Source organism: Mauremys mutica, chromosome 2 (assembly GCF_020497125.1).
Source record: "Mauremys mutica isolate MM-2020 ecotype Southern chromosome 2, ASM2049712v1, whole genome shotgun sequence".
NCBI lineage: Eukaryota > Metazoa > Chordata > Testudines > Geoemydidae > Mauremys > Mauremys mutica.
The window spans coordinates 144,243,310-144,255,375 of record NC_059073.1 but is presented as its reverse complement, the minus strand read 5'-3'; the positions used below and the strand labels follow the sequence as shown (position 1 = coordinate 144,255,375).

Sequence of the window (12,066 nt, the reverse complement as noted above, 5' to 3'; positions counted from 1 at the left end):
GATTTCAAGGGCTAGTTTGTGGAACAGACATTACAAGAGCTCAAATTATTTCTTGCTCAATAGAGCAACAAACACAACTCAACAGAAGTAGGAGTCAGTTTGCTATGAACAATGAGAATTCCACAAAGTCCTTTTGGCAGCTTGTTCTTGAAGGCACAAAGACTTCAATGTAATATGCACTTGCGGATTTTCCTACAGACATTTGGATGCTACAAGAGTATGCATTTATGTAAAACTACTAGGCACTGGTGATCTAAAAGACCACATCTCTGTTCATTTAAAACAGGACAAATGACTGGAGAACATGCAGGAACAATCCTGCCAATGACCAAAAGGGACAGATGATTTAATTCTATAGGTCTTTTTAAACTCTAAGGTAAGACTTTTGCTCTCCCTTTCTTTATAACAGTATCATATGGGGCTTTTTAGTGTATTAGACTGTTACTCTTTAGCCCAGGTGATTAGCCAATATTTGGGGTCTTTTGGATTGTTTCCATTAAGAGAAGAAATTGATGAAAGAGTCAGGTATTTATTGCAATCCTATTTATTTACAAAGAACATACACAAATTCCTATTTCTCTGAACAGAGTAGGAGTCAGTTTCCTTGTTCACACTTCCAAGCCTCTTTCCAACCAATACTCTGCCTGAAAAGCTCTCTTTCAGGGCCATGTTAACCATTGTTTCTCTTGTTATTTCCTGGCTCTCTATTTATTTTCCTGCGTCCGGCTGCTTCTGACAGACAATTATAGCTGCACCAAATAATATCCAGCCCCTATATTTGAATTCAGTCTCCAAGGAAAACCCCTCAGTTCACATGGCTCAGCTCCAACTCCAATCTTGTGCCATGGCTAGTCTGTGATTTGAGTGGTGGCTTCTGTTTCAGCCATCACTAAACAGAGGAGAATTTAGCTGCTCACTCATTTTGCCTGAACGGAAGGCTACTATCATGCCAACCAGCTTGAAGTTTGTCAAAGCTGAATCCCCACTCTGTCACTCCTAGTGCAGAAGGTGGGGGCCTGCAAGGATTCTAAAAATTAATACTTGCCACTCCAGGCTTGCATTAAACTCTCAAGGTTACAGCTTTTCTCTGACCTTGGCTTGGTAAATGCTGCTACTGCCCAAATGCAAAAAAAAAACAAAAACCCAAAAAAACCCAAAACAACCCTTTGAACCCAGGAAGGAGCACTTGGGAAATCCTCCCTGTGGGGTACCCTCAAGCTCTTTCACCTCCCCCCCCCACTTCTGGGGAAGAGCTGAGAAAGAAAACAAAGGAAATTAGCTGTGGCTACCAGCTAATCAAACAACATGCACAAACCTTTTAGGACACCAAAAATCCAATCCTGTTCTTAAAAAAAAGAAATTTTATTAAAAACAAAAAGGGAAAAAAATACATCTGGAACTCAGGCTTTTTTGCTAGATCTTAAAAGAAACAATTACAAAAATTAAGCACGCAAAACATCTTTCTGGGGGTTCAGCTTAAAGGTTACAAGCAAACAAAAACATTTGGGGTTAGCACAGAGGAGATCCACAAGCCTTAAAAAATAAACAGAAATAAACCTGATCACGTCTAGCTAAACATTTTGATTTACTTACACATTTGGAGTTTAGATAAGTAGTTCTAGGCATGATCTGATAATTTATGATCATACCTGGCTTAAAGCTGCTTATAGCATGGCTGCTCTGTCCCTCTAGCCCAGAGAACAACAGACAAAGGGAAAGTTTCTTTCCCCATTTTAAAAAGTTCTAGCCTTCCCATTGGCTCTTTTGGTCAGGTGCCCACTTTCCCCCCCCCCCCCCGCCTTCATCTGGGGACTTTTTAACCCTTTACAGGTAAAGCAAGTAAAGAACAGCTACCAAGAGGGATTTTACAGCTAACTGGCTGGCTGGGTGTCCATCAAAGAGAGTTATCCCCCCCCCCCACACACTTTATTTATCACAAAGTTGGTTTATGATTTCCCATAAACCAAAGATATACTCCCCTGGCAGCCACCCAACCTCCAGCATTAACAACACTAAATGTTTTCCTGCACACTGCACCTGAGTGCTAAATACACTGATTTTCACAAGCAATGACTTTTGACTTTTCATTCTATTTGGCTTCCAAGGACAGTGTTATTTTCATATTGCAGCTTTTCAGAGATTTGTAACAGAAAAAGAATGTGCTGGAGTGAATTATAATTGACACTCATCTTGCAGATGAAAATGCAAGAAAGCTGCAGAAGGGAAATGTTTTTCAATAAATTACCGTAAGTTTTACAATAACTTTTCTCCTCTCTCCTCCCACTCTAGGGCCTGAGAACGAGATTGCATGGGCTAGTTAAGTGAAACGTAACTCATGATGATTGTCAGATTTATTGGGCTTAAATTAATCTTTTTTAGTTAATTTAGTCTAGAAAAAAATTATTTTCACAAGACTTGTAAGTGAATTTAGTGCTGGTTAAAGGGGCCAATTTAACAGCCTGAGAGACTAAAACCCTGTCTGTATTCACAGGATAGATATAGCATAGGGAGTAGCACACCAGACTTCATCACTCTTTCCTCCATCAGTATGTCTGGCCTCTGAATTACAGGGACCACCCTCTAGGATCAAGAGGACAGGTCGGTCTCCATGACCCAGTCAAAACCTGCAAAGACAAACAATAATAATTGGGACCAGTTTTGGAAGTGGTTTTGGAAGTGGTCACCCATCCCCCCAGGTCCCACTGGCAATTAAGCTCAAATGAAGTTGAACAAGTCAAAAGATGATGACTGAAAATAGTGCAGAATTGAGATTCACGGTGCTACTTGTCCTGATAATTGGCCTCTGGCTAACCTGGCCCCTCAGAAGTGGAGCAGACAGCTGGAGATTACTATACTGTTCTCCAGCCTGCCAACTTTGTTTGAGGCAAGTCTATAATCCAAATCGTAGGCCAACTGTGCACCTTTGGAGACATTTACATTGAATCTATGCTTCTCTAATTAGTATCTTTGTTTTCTCTCTCCAACTCTAACCGATTTTTCATATTTTCTATGAATATGACAAACAGCAGCTGCAGACTGGGTTGTTTTTTGTTTTTCATTTCCACGTATGAACAGATCTATTTCAGCCCAGGAAAAATCAGGCTCGTTCATCTTTCATTCAGGCTGATTTAATTAGAGGCAACTAGGATACATCCTTTATTTCTTTCCCTTATGATCACAGGCAAGAGTTTTCATTTCATTGTCTTTAATGAATGTATTTCTCAGTTGTCTCCAACACCCTAGCTAGCTGATCCCATTCCACAAAATGCCAATCAGACTCCACTCTCTAATGGGGATTTATCTCCCCAAGTCAAACTAAATTAGAGATCAGATTTACAGCTAAATAGAAAGTGGTTTTACTTTTTTCATATTCACAAAATACAAAAGAGTTCAAGGAAAGTCATGTTCTGTTCTTTGCAGGATGGAACAAAGCTCACACTACATCATGTTTATTTAATTGGGATGGAGACTGTTAAACGAGCTTGCTTGTTTAAATTTTTATCCTGAAAGAAATGTCCAGTTGTTGCTGGTGGGGAAAAGTTTCAGATTGACAGTCTTGGATAACTGTCCTCTTATTACCCCTCCAAAGGCATTGTACAAATAACATGAGGGCAAGCGTTCTGTCTTTCTCATACTGCCTGGCCAATATATTCAAGCCTGTTATGGACAGATGGCCTCTAAAGAAGATACTGGAGTTCAGTCTCTATAGTCCATTTAGCTCTTAGCCTCTCTGCTCAGATTACATGCGGTGGTGAGGAGTTTAATAACTGGTGTGTGTCCACTAGCAATTGGACCGAGACCATCAAATTCATTGCACCAGGTCGTTGAACAGGTTGGGTTGGTTGTCATTTTAATTAAATGCTATTTGTCCAACACAAAGGGAAACCACGTCCTTCCAATGTGAGTGATGCTGTATTGTAGAATAAGAGCAGACAAAACAGAAGAAGAATAAACTGTCCATGAGGGAGCACTGTGGAAGCCTCTACTGTATAATAGGATCCGGCAGAAAGCAGGCTTCCAGAAGTTTAAACATGCAGTACACAGAGAACAAAATCGTAAGTTTATAACTACATACATCACACGGTGGTATAAGCGACATACTTGGTCCTAGTGTAAATCAGGAGTAGCTCCATTGATGTCAGAGTTTACCGTTATGTCAGATGAGAATTAGGACCACTTTGCATTCAATATTTTACCCATAAGAAGTGTTCATTAAAGTTGCATAATGAATATGGACGCTATACAAGTGATGGAATCCAGAAGTCTAAAGATGGGGCCCAGCTCATATCTCATTTTCAGACATATCAAGACTCTGGGGAAAATTCAGAACTGGATTTGAACCTTGAAGTTCTGGCCTTCCCCTGACTTTTTTTTTTTTTTAAATCCACATTCTGTAATACTAATATACTTGGTGAGATAGCTACTTATACAGCCAACTCACTTTGTTCCCTTATCCATTTCCAGAATCACTGTTTTGACTTCAGCTATTTGAAACACGCCTTTGTGGTTATTCTTATGGTAAGCATTTCCCACCTCCATAAACAAAATAAAAGTAACGCCAGTGAACTAGCTGTTCAATCAATTGTACAATCCTGGTTGTTTAAGAACAGGATAGGGATCTATCATTCATGTGTCTCCCATAGCACCGCATGACATGAGTGTGCATACTGATGACCAAATAGATATCTGAAAATGCAGACCTCACGGCCCCCTTGGCGCAGCAGAGATCATCATGTCCCAGCGAAGAGGTTACATGGATTGAAACTCTGATTTGATCTCTCACCCTCCAAACCCAAAAGCAGCTAGCTTTTTTGCCAACACCCCTCTTAACTAAACTTTGGGGAAGCTCAGATTTCAAACATGCTGGAAGTGGTAAAGAAGTGGTGTACCTATGAGCCTGGGAGGAAAGTTAAAGGGGGTGAACTGTCCCTGAGTGTGACTCTTTGCTAAACTCAGAGTCTGCACCTACGTCTCCCAAGTAGAGTTGAGTGAAATGGATGAATAATGTATTTGATGAAAAAATGTAGTTTTGGTCGAACCAAAACAATTCCTGAATTTGACACAAATATTTTGGCCATTCACAAAATGGCCAGAGGAGAAGAAGATGGGGAGTGACTCTGCTGCTGCTGTTCCCCTCCCCCAACCTTTGTAACCATTAGCCCAATGATTAGGGAAGTTACCTGGATGTGGAAGAGGCAGGTTCGAATAACCACTCTGGAAAATGGACTTTTTCAATTCACCAAAAATTCTGAAAAATTCCATGTTCAGTTTGATCCGACTTTTTTTTTTTTAAGAAATGTTCAGACCCCCCCCAAAATGATTATTATTTGCCTAGCTCTACTCCCAAGTCCCAGCTGACAGTTCTGACCACTAGACAACACAGCTCCTGATTTCATACTCCTGCTGCTGAAATTGGCTGGGGAGCCCTTGTGCCAGACAGTGGCTGTGCAAATTGGGGCTACCTAATCCTGAAGAGAAATGGGCACCATGTGCTGAGAGGCTTCAGGCTGGGATGTTCACAGGTGCCCAAGGAAATTAGGTACCCAACTCCCATTGACATTACAGAGTTTTGATTAGAACATGACTCCTTGCTTCAGGTACAAAGCAGCAGGTTAGTTCTGGTCAAACCTGATGTTATCAGCAAGCAGCTGATCAAGAGGGACACAAGGATTTTAGATTTCTTAGCAAGAACGCGAGATGCGCAAGCAGATTAGTTGGACTGACATTTTTGAGGAGTGACAATGTGCTGATACCTGTTCAGTTCCCCAGAGAACACGTTAAGGAAATATTCTCATGTCCTTAAGATGCTTAACAAGAGATGACATTTGGCGAGTAACAGTTTTCCCCAAGGAATTTCAACCCTGTAAACTTCAGACCTTCTTCTCACTGACAGGTGAGCGGCAATGATCAACTGTATTTTCTGCAAACATCTCTGGTTCTCTTTCAGGAGAGTGGAAAAAATAGCCTTTTTTAAAAAAGCAACAGCACATTCCTGTTTTCTTTCTTCCCTGGCTTATCCTTAGCAATGCACGTGGTGTTATGAAAGAGATGCTCGTATGTGTTTATGTCTCAAACTTGTGTGCTGTTTCTTTTAATACAGAATTTACTTAAGAGTTTGATCCAAATTAACCCCGCCTCATGAAAAACATATCTTCCTCTCCTGCCTAAACAGTGTTTAGATTATAATCCAAACTTCATGGCAGACACCTCTCAGTTGAATCCAAATGTTCTCCAAAGTTTTAGAAAAGTTGAGATCTGGACTCCCAAAGTGTCAAAGAAAAGATAACACCACATTTATCACCTCAAATATGTTTACACAGACTCTGAAATCCAGTTTATAATGTCCATTTTGTTTTAACACTATTTTTTTATATTCTGTTTTGAAAGTTGTATAAAAAGTGTTATTGTGATTCTTGCTTTGTATAGATATTTGATAGAAGTCTTTAATGGTTAGTTGTAAGTGTACTGCAAATAGCAGATCTTAAATAAAAGGACTGTTTTGATCAAAAGAGCCAGCAGATCAACGAGATCTTCTGATCAAAAACCTAGGTACATCCTGCTGGTATGAGATACAAGACTGGTATAGAGATGAGCTCTCTTCTCGAGTACAAGACTTTGTAAAAATGCAAGGATGTTCTATTCAGGATATTTTAGAGAGAAATAACGTGGAGAGATCTGTTATCAAGAGCAGTAAACGTGGGCTTTTTCACGCCCCCACAGCTTCACAGAGAAAAACCTCAGTTTCAAACCCACACAAAGAATTCCAGAAATACTGAAGATCATTTCTTTTAGAGACACTTTCAAGTCTTATTCATTCATTTACCTTCACAGAAAACGTGTGTAGTTGGGAAATGTTTTGGTTATGACTAAGGGCTTGTCTACAAGATGCTGCAGTGTGGTCTATGGGGGGTGTGAATTGTAGAGCATTAATATGTTGCTCGAACTGCTCAGGTTGTGTTGACGTAGGACTACATTAATATGTCCTCAGTCCCTTTTAGTTTGTGCCAGCAGGGGCTACCTGGGGCAGTTAGAACGCAATGCATTAGAGCGTTCTACAGTTCACACCCACATAGATCACACTGTGGGATTATGTAGATAAGCTCTAAAACTCATGTTTCCTCTTAAAAAAACCTTGTAAAAACCTTACAATCCCTTAATGCTTAAAGATGGCATAAGCCTCTTTTGAGATGCATGTTTGCAAATATTTTATCTAAATGCAAACCTGCGTACAAAAACTTCCAGATACATGTTATGTAAATAGTGAGATGGTTATATGTGACACAACAAGGTCATTTGATGCCGGAATTGGTTACTAATAGAAGAAGCCACTGGAGTATAGGATATTTGTATTAATTAGGTATCTGGCAATGCCTAAGCAACTGAGTGCAAAAAAAAGACAAGAATCACGGCTCCAAGGTTTGGTGTGAAGAAAGGACAATAACAGCTTTGATGATTGCCATAGGGCTCTGCCCTCAAGCATGCCCCCTTGTGGCCCTGCAGGTACACTGCACACAGCCCCTCAGATTCTTTCACTCAACTACCCAGACTGAGGCTAGTTCAAGACACGTACCCCGTTCATGGGGTCCGATTTACTAAGTCATTCTACAAAGTGTAACTCACTTTGTTAGTTGTGCCAGGTCTCCATGCTCTGGGTCGACATAAAAATCCTGGTCAGCTCTTGTTCCAGTTCAGGAATGGAGCAGATACATGCTATTGTAACTGAAGGTACTAACAGCTTCTACTGTGAAACACCAGTGTACTTAGACCATGTATTTCAAGTGAGGATACATAAACGAATCTTGGTAAATAGAGAGAAACAGTGGGATATAATTCAGATTTTAAATTCTTAATATTCATTAAATTTCTCTGCCTCAAGCCATCTCCTTGAATGGCGCATTTTAAGTAACTGATTTCAACACTTGCTTTGATTTCATAGAATTTAGTTAAGATTACTCACATTGCCTATTTATAAACTCTTTATGTTATCCATGATAAACTGAACAGCACTCACCAACCTTTAAATGAAAGTCCTTTTCCCCCAATCTATAAACTGTATCATTTATCTATGATATGTTGCAAAATGTAGCCTGGTCTATAGATGATGAATAAGAATTCCCAGTTATCGGTTTGAAGATTGACAGGTCCTTGTCCCAAGATCAGGCCCAGTACTATTAAAATTATTATATAGTTGGGGAGCCCAATGTGCCCAGCTGCAACACTCACGCTATAGGAAGTCGTCTATATTCCCAAATAAATAATTTATGAATCCATTTAGCAAAGTCACAAACACTCTAACTCAGTAACGTAGATGTATATCCTGTAGTCTCACCATCTTCCAGAAGCTGGTGGTAGCTCTTGTTTCGGTGGTTGGCTGATGTCATTATGGACAAAATTCCCCCTTACATTTGACTTCCAGTTCCCCAAAACTTATGGGTTACCTAAGTTTATCTATGCCAAAGTTCGTAGGCCTCAAGCATGAAGCTAGCTGCTGAAGCCAATGTCTTACGGGATACAGGCCTGTAGGTTCCTTGCATTACTGCTGAATAAAATAAAGCAGAATATAATGCAAAGCAGTGACTAGAATAGAGGTAAGCTAGCCCACTGGGCTACAGGAAGGACTCACTTCTAATTTTGGGGAATGATACTCTGGTTGTAGTTTACTTAGAGATGTGTCCCCTCTAGGGTAGACCCCACTTTTAAGGTTTAATCTCTGTTAAAAGCTTCCACAGAGGGGCGTCCGGAAGTGATTAGAACTGAAGTCGCCACTGTTTGTGTCTTGTTTCATTTTGCTTTTACTCCCCTACCCCTTTTCATTTAGTCATAATTAATCACTGTGATTGCTCTGCTTAACTGTTGGGTGCCCTAAAGCAGGGACAGAACTGCATGTGACTGACAGTGAAAGTCACATCCTGGAATTGGCACTGAGAGAGACAATTGCTAAGAACTGGCCCCCTGTCATTTCTTGTTTCTCTAGATTTTTTGGGGGGTACATTTTTTGGAGATAAAATTACTTGGCGCTCAGCAACTTGAAATGTCCCTTTCTAGTGCACAGTCCCAAATTAAGCTTTCTTGTGCATGCCCGCTCTGCTGGAAGAGATTATATTGCTACAGTGCCAAAAGTCTTACACGAAGGCGAAAGTTGGAAGAAAATCTGGTGTGGACTCTTCATGGCTGCATTTTCTAGCTCCTTCAAAGTGTTGGTCAGGATCTTGGAGGGTGTTCTTCCCTGGGAAGTTAGATATATTCCTAGCTATTTACTGTGCCAATATTTGCTTCTCACAAGACACCACACACTTAAATGTGGTTTTAGATCTGAAGGAAGCATAAGAGCTAGTTTTCATGTTTTCTTTCTTGCTATACTTTGATGGAACCCAACAGATGTGGCCTTAGGGGTCACATTATCAAAAATGATCCATGTTGATGACAGGCAAGGTACTGTGGATATAAGAAATCTGATAGTGGTATTACAATTCTGTCTTCTAGATGGTTGTTAGCGTGTGTTTGTTAAAACAAAAACACACATCCCAGTGACAGACTCATGGGATAATGAGCAAGATTGGTGAAAGAAAACTTTCATCTTTTTCTGAGAGAGACTAAAAAGGAAGAACATGTTTGCAAGAGAAATGCCCATTTATAGGCAAGCAGTGGGCCTGAATTTTCAATCTAAAGAACGGGACACAAAAAAATTTCTTGTATGTGCAAATAATAAATCTGAGCTAAGCAGTTAACTGTTTTACACATTTTTCCATTTGTTTTTAATGAACTATTTTTCAGAAAAGAACCACAAAGCAGGGGGAGGAAATGGCTCTAGTATGCCTAAGAGACTGACTTCCAGTGGTCCAAGTCACTCAGTCTAGGTCTACACTACAGGCGAGGGGTGCGATTCCCCGGCTCACGTACACATACTTGCACTAGCTCTCATCTAGCTAGTATGAGTATAAATAGCCATGTAGCCGCACAGAGTAGCACAGGTATTGTCAGTCGAGATACAGTTTAGCTGTGCTGAGTACAAATAGGCATGTGTATATGAACAGAGGAAGCACACCCCTAGCTTGTAGTGAAGACATGGCCTTAAGCACTTTTGAAAATCTCCCATCGTAGGTGGTTTGGGGAGGAGGCTTTAAATCAGGACCTAGGAGTTTGATTCCTGGCTGTGCCACTGAGAGACGTGCTATATGATCTTGTGAAAAAACTGTTAGCTCTCTGGCCCTCAGTCTACCCATTTATAAAATAGGTATATTAATACCTATCTTACAGGGGAGTTAGGAGGCTTAGGGTAGGTGCACAAGCAGAGTTGTACCAGTTTAACTTTATTTTAATCCAGTTTAGTTAAACCAGTGCAAGTGTGTGTAGACACTCTTATTTCAGTTTACATTAAATTGATTAGGAATATGTTAAAGATAAACTGAAGTAAGGGCTTATCTACACTACAGAACCTTTGCTGGTATGGCTAGGATGGCAAAGACCCTTAGTGGAGATGCAGCATGTCAGCATAACAAGTTCTTTTGCTGTCATAGCTACACTACCTCCCTGAACAACCTCAGCTACACTGACAAAAGCACTCTTTTGTCAGTATACTTGTGTCTACACCGGGGTTGGGTGGAAGGTTGCTGGCATAACTATGTCAGCTAGGGAGTGTGATTTTCCCCCCACACTCCTAGTCAACACAGCTGTGCTGGCAATACCTCATAGGGTAGACCAAGCCTAAGGGCAAAAGAAGACCCACGGCAGTGAATCTCAGAGCCCGGATCAACTGACTCAGGCTCATGATTCATGGCTAAAAACAGGACTGTAGACATCTGGGCTCAGGTTGGAGCCTAGGCACTGAAACCTGGCAAGATTTCAGCTGACCCAGGCTCTGAGACTTGCTGCAAAGGGTTTTTTTGCAGTGGAGACGTACCCTCAGAGTATATATAAACATACTTGCACCCAGGGGCGGCTCTAGGCACCAGCAAAACAAGCTGGTGCCTAGGGCGGCAAAATGTAGGGGGCGTTCCCTGCCGCCGGGGGGGGCGGCAGGCTGGGCCGGCGGACCTGCCGCAGTCATGCCTGCGGGAGGTCCACCGGAGCCCCGGGAGGACCGGACCTGCCGCAGGCATGACTGCGGAGGGGGCGCTCATCCCGCGGCTCGGCTGGACCTCCTGCAGGCATGCCTGCGGCAGCTCAACCGGAGCCGCCGGACCAGCGAACCGCCCACAGCTGCGGGAGGTCCAGCCGAGCCGCGCGACCAGCGGACCCTCCGCAGTCATGCCCGCGGGAGGTCCGCTGCTCCCGCGGCTCCGGGGCGCCTCCCGCGCATGACTGCTTGGGGCGGCCAAAAACGTAGAGCCGCCCCTGCTTGCACCAGTTAAGCGATGCCAGTTTAACCCAATTCAATTAAACCAATTAACTATCTGGTTCAAGTGTATGTAGACAAAGTTTTAATTGACATTTGTAAAGTGCTTTGAGATCCTTGGTGTTATTGAAATGCAGAGTACTTTGGGTTGAGCAGATTGCAAGGGTAGTGCATGAAGTCATAGAAAAAAGATTTTTACAAGACACAGATTGCACCTGCTGACCCTTGCCTTTGACAATTCAGTTGCTGAGATTTTGCACCCTTCAAAAATTCATCATGGTGCTGACACCCACGCAGTGAAGTCTATTCGATAGGTAGATAAAAATCAACAGTTGTTATGAGGCCAGTATTAACAATGTTCCAGCTACTACTTCATATGGTGTAAGGGAAACTAATCCAAATGATTTATTGAGTCCTAACCAAACTCCTTTGCATTATTACTTGCATTATTTATTAGCTTTGACAACATATTAAATCTAGTTTATTTATTATTTCCTCAGTTAAGGCAACTGAATGAGTTCTGAATAGTGGTATGACTTGCAAAAACTGCCAAGCTTTAGCAATAGTAAATAGCAGCTTTGAAGCTATTTCCAAGCATGTATAACACATAAATTTGTTATAGCAAGAATTTTGTTCTTTACACTTTGTTCTTTCAGTAATAAGAGGGATTGGCTTACTTTTCCATGGAAGAAAAATTATCTTAGTCAAGGTAAAGAACTGGAGTCCAGTTC

The 12,066-nt window shown here is 41.4% G+C and overlaps 1 protein-coding gene across 3 annotated transcripts in view; it reads right to left on the bottom strand.

Annotated features, from left to right (window-relative positions):
- The window catches only part of LOC123362904 (tetraspanin-15-like), a 321,860-nt gene that overhangs the window by 96,464 nt on the left and 213,330 nt on the right, over nt 1–12,066 (bottom strand). The window lies entirely within an intron of this gene.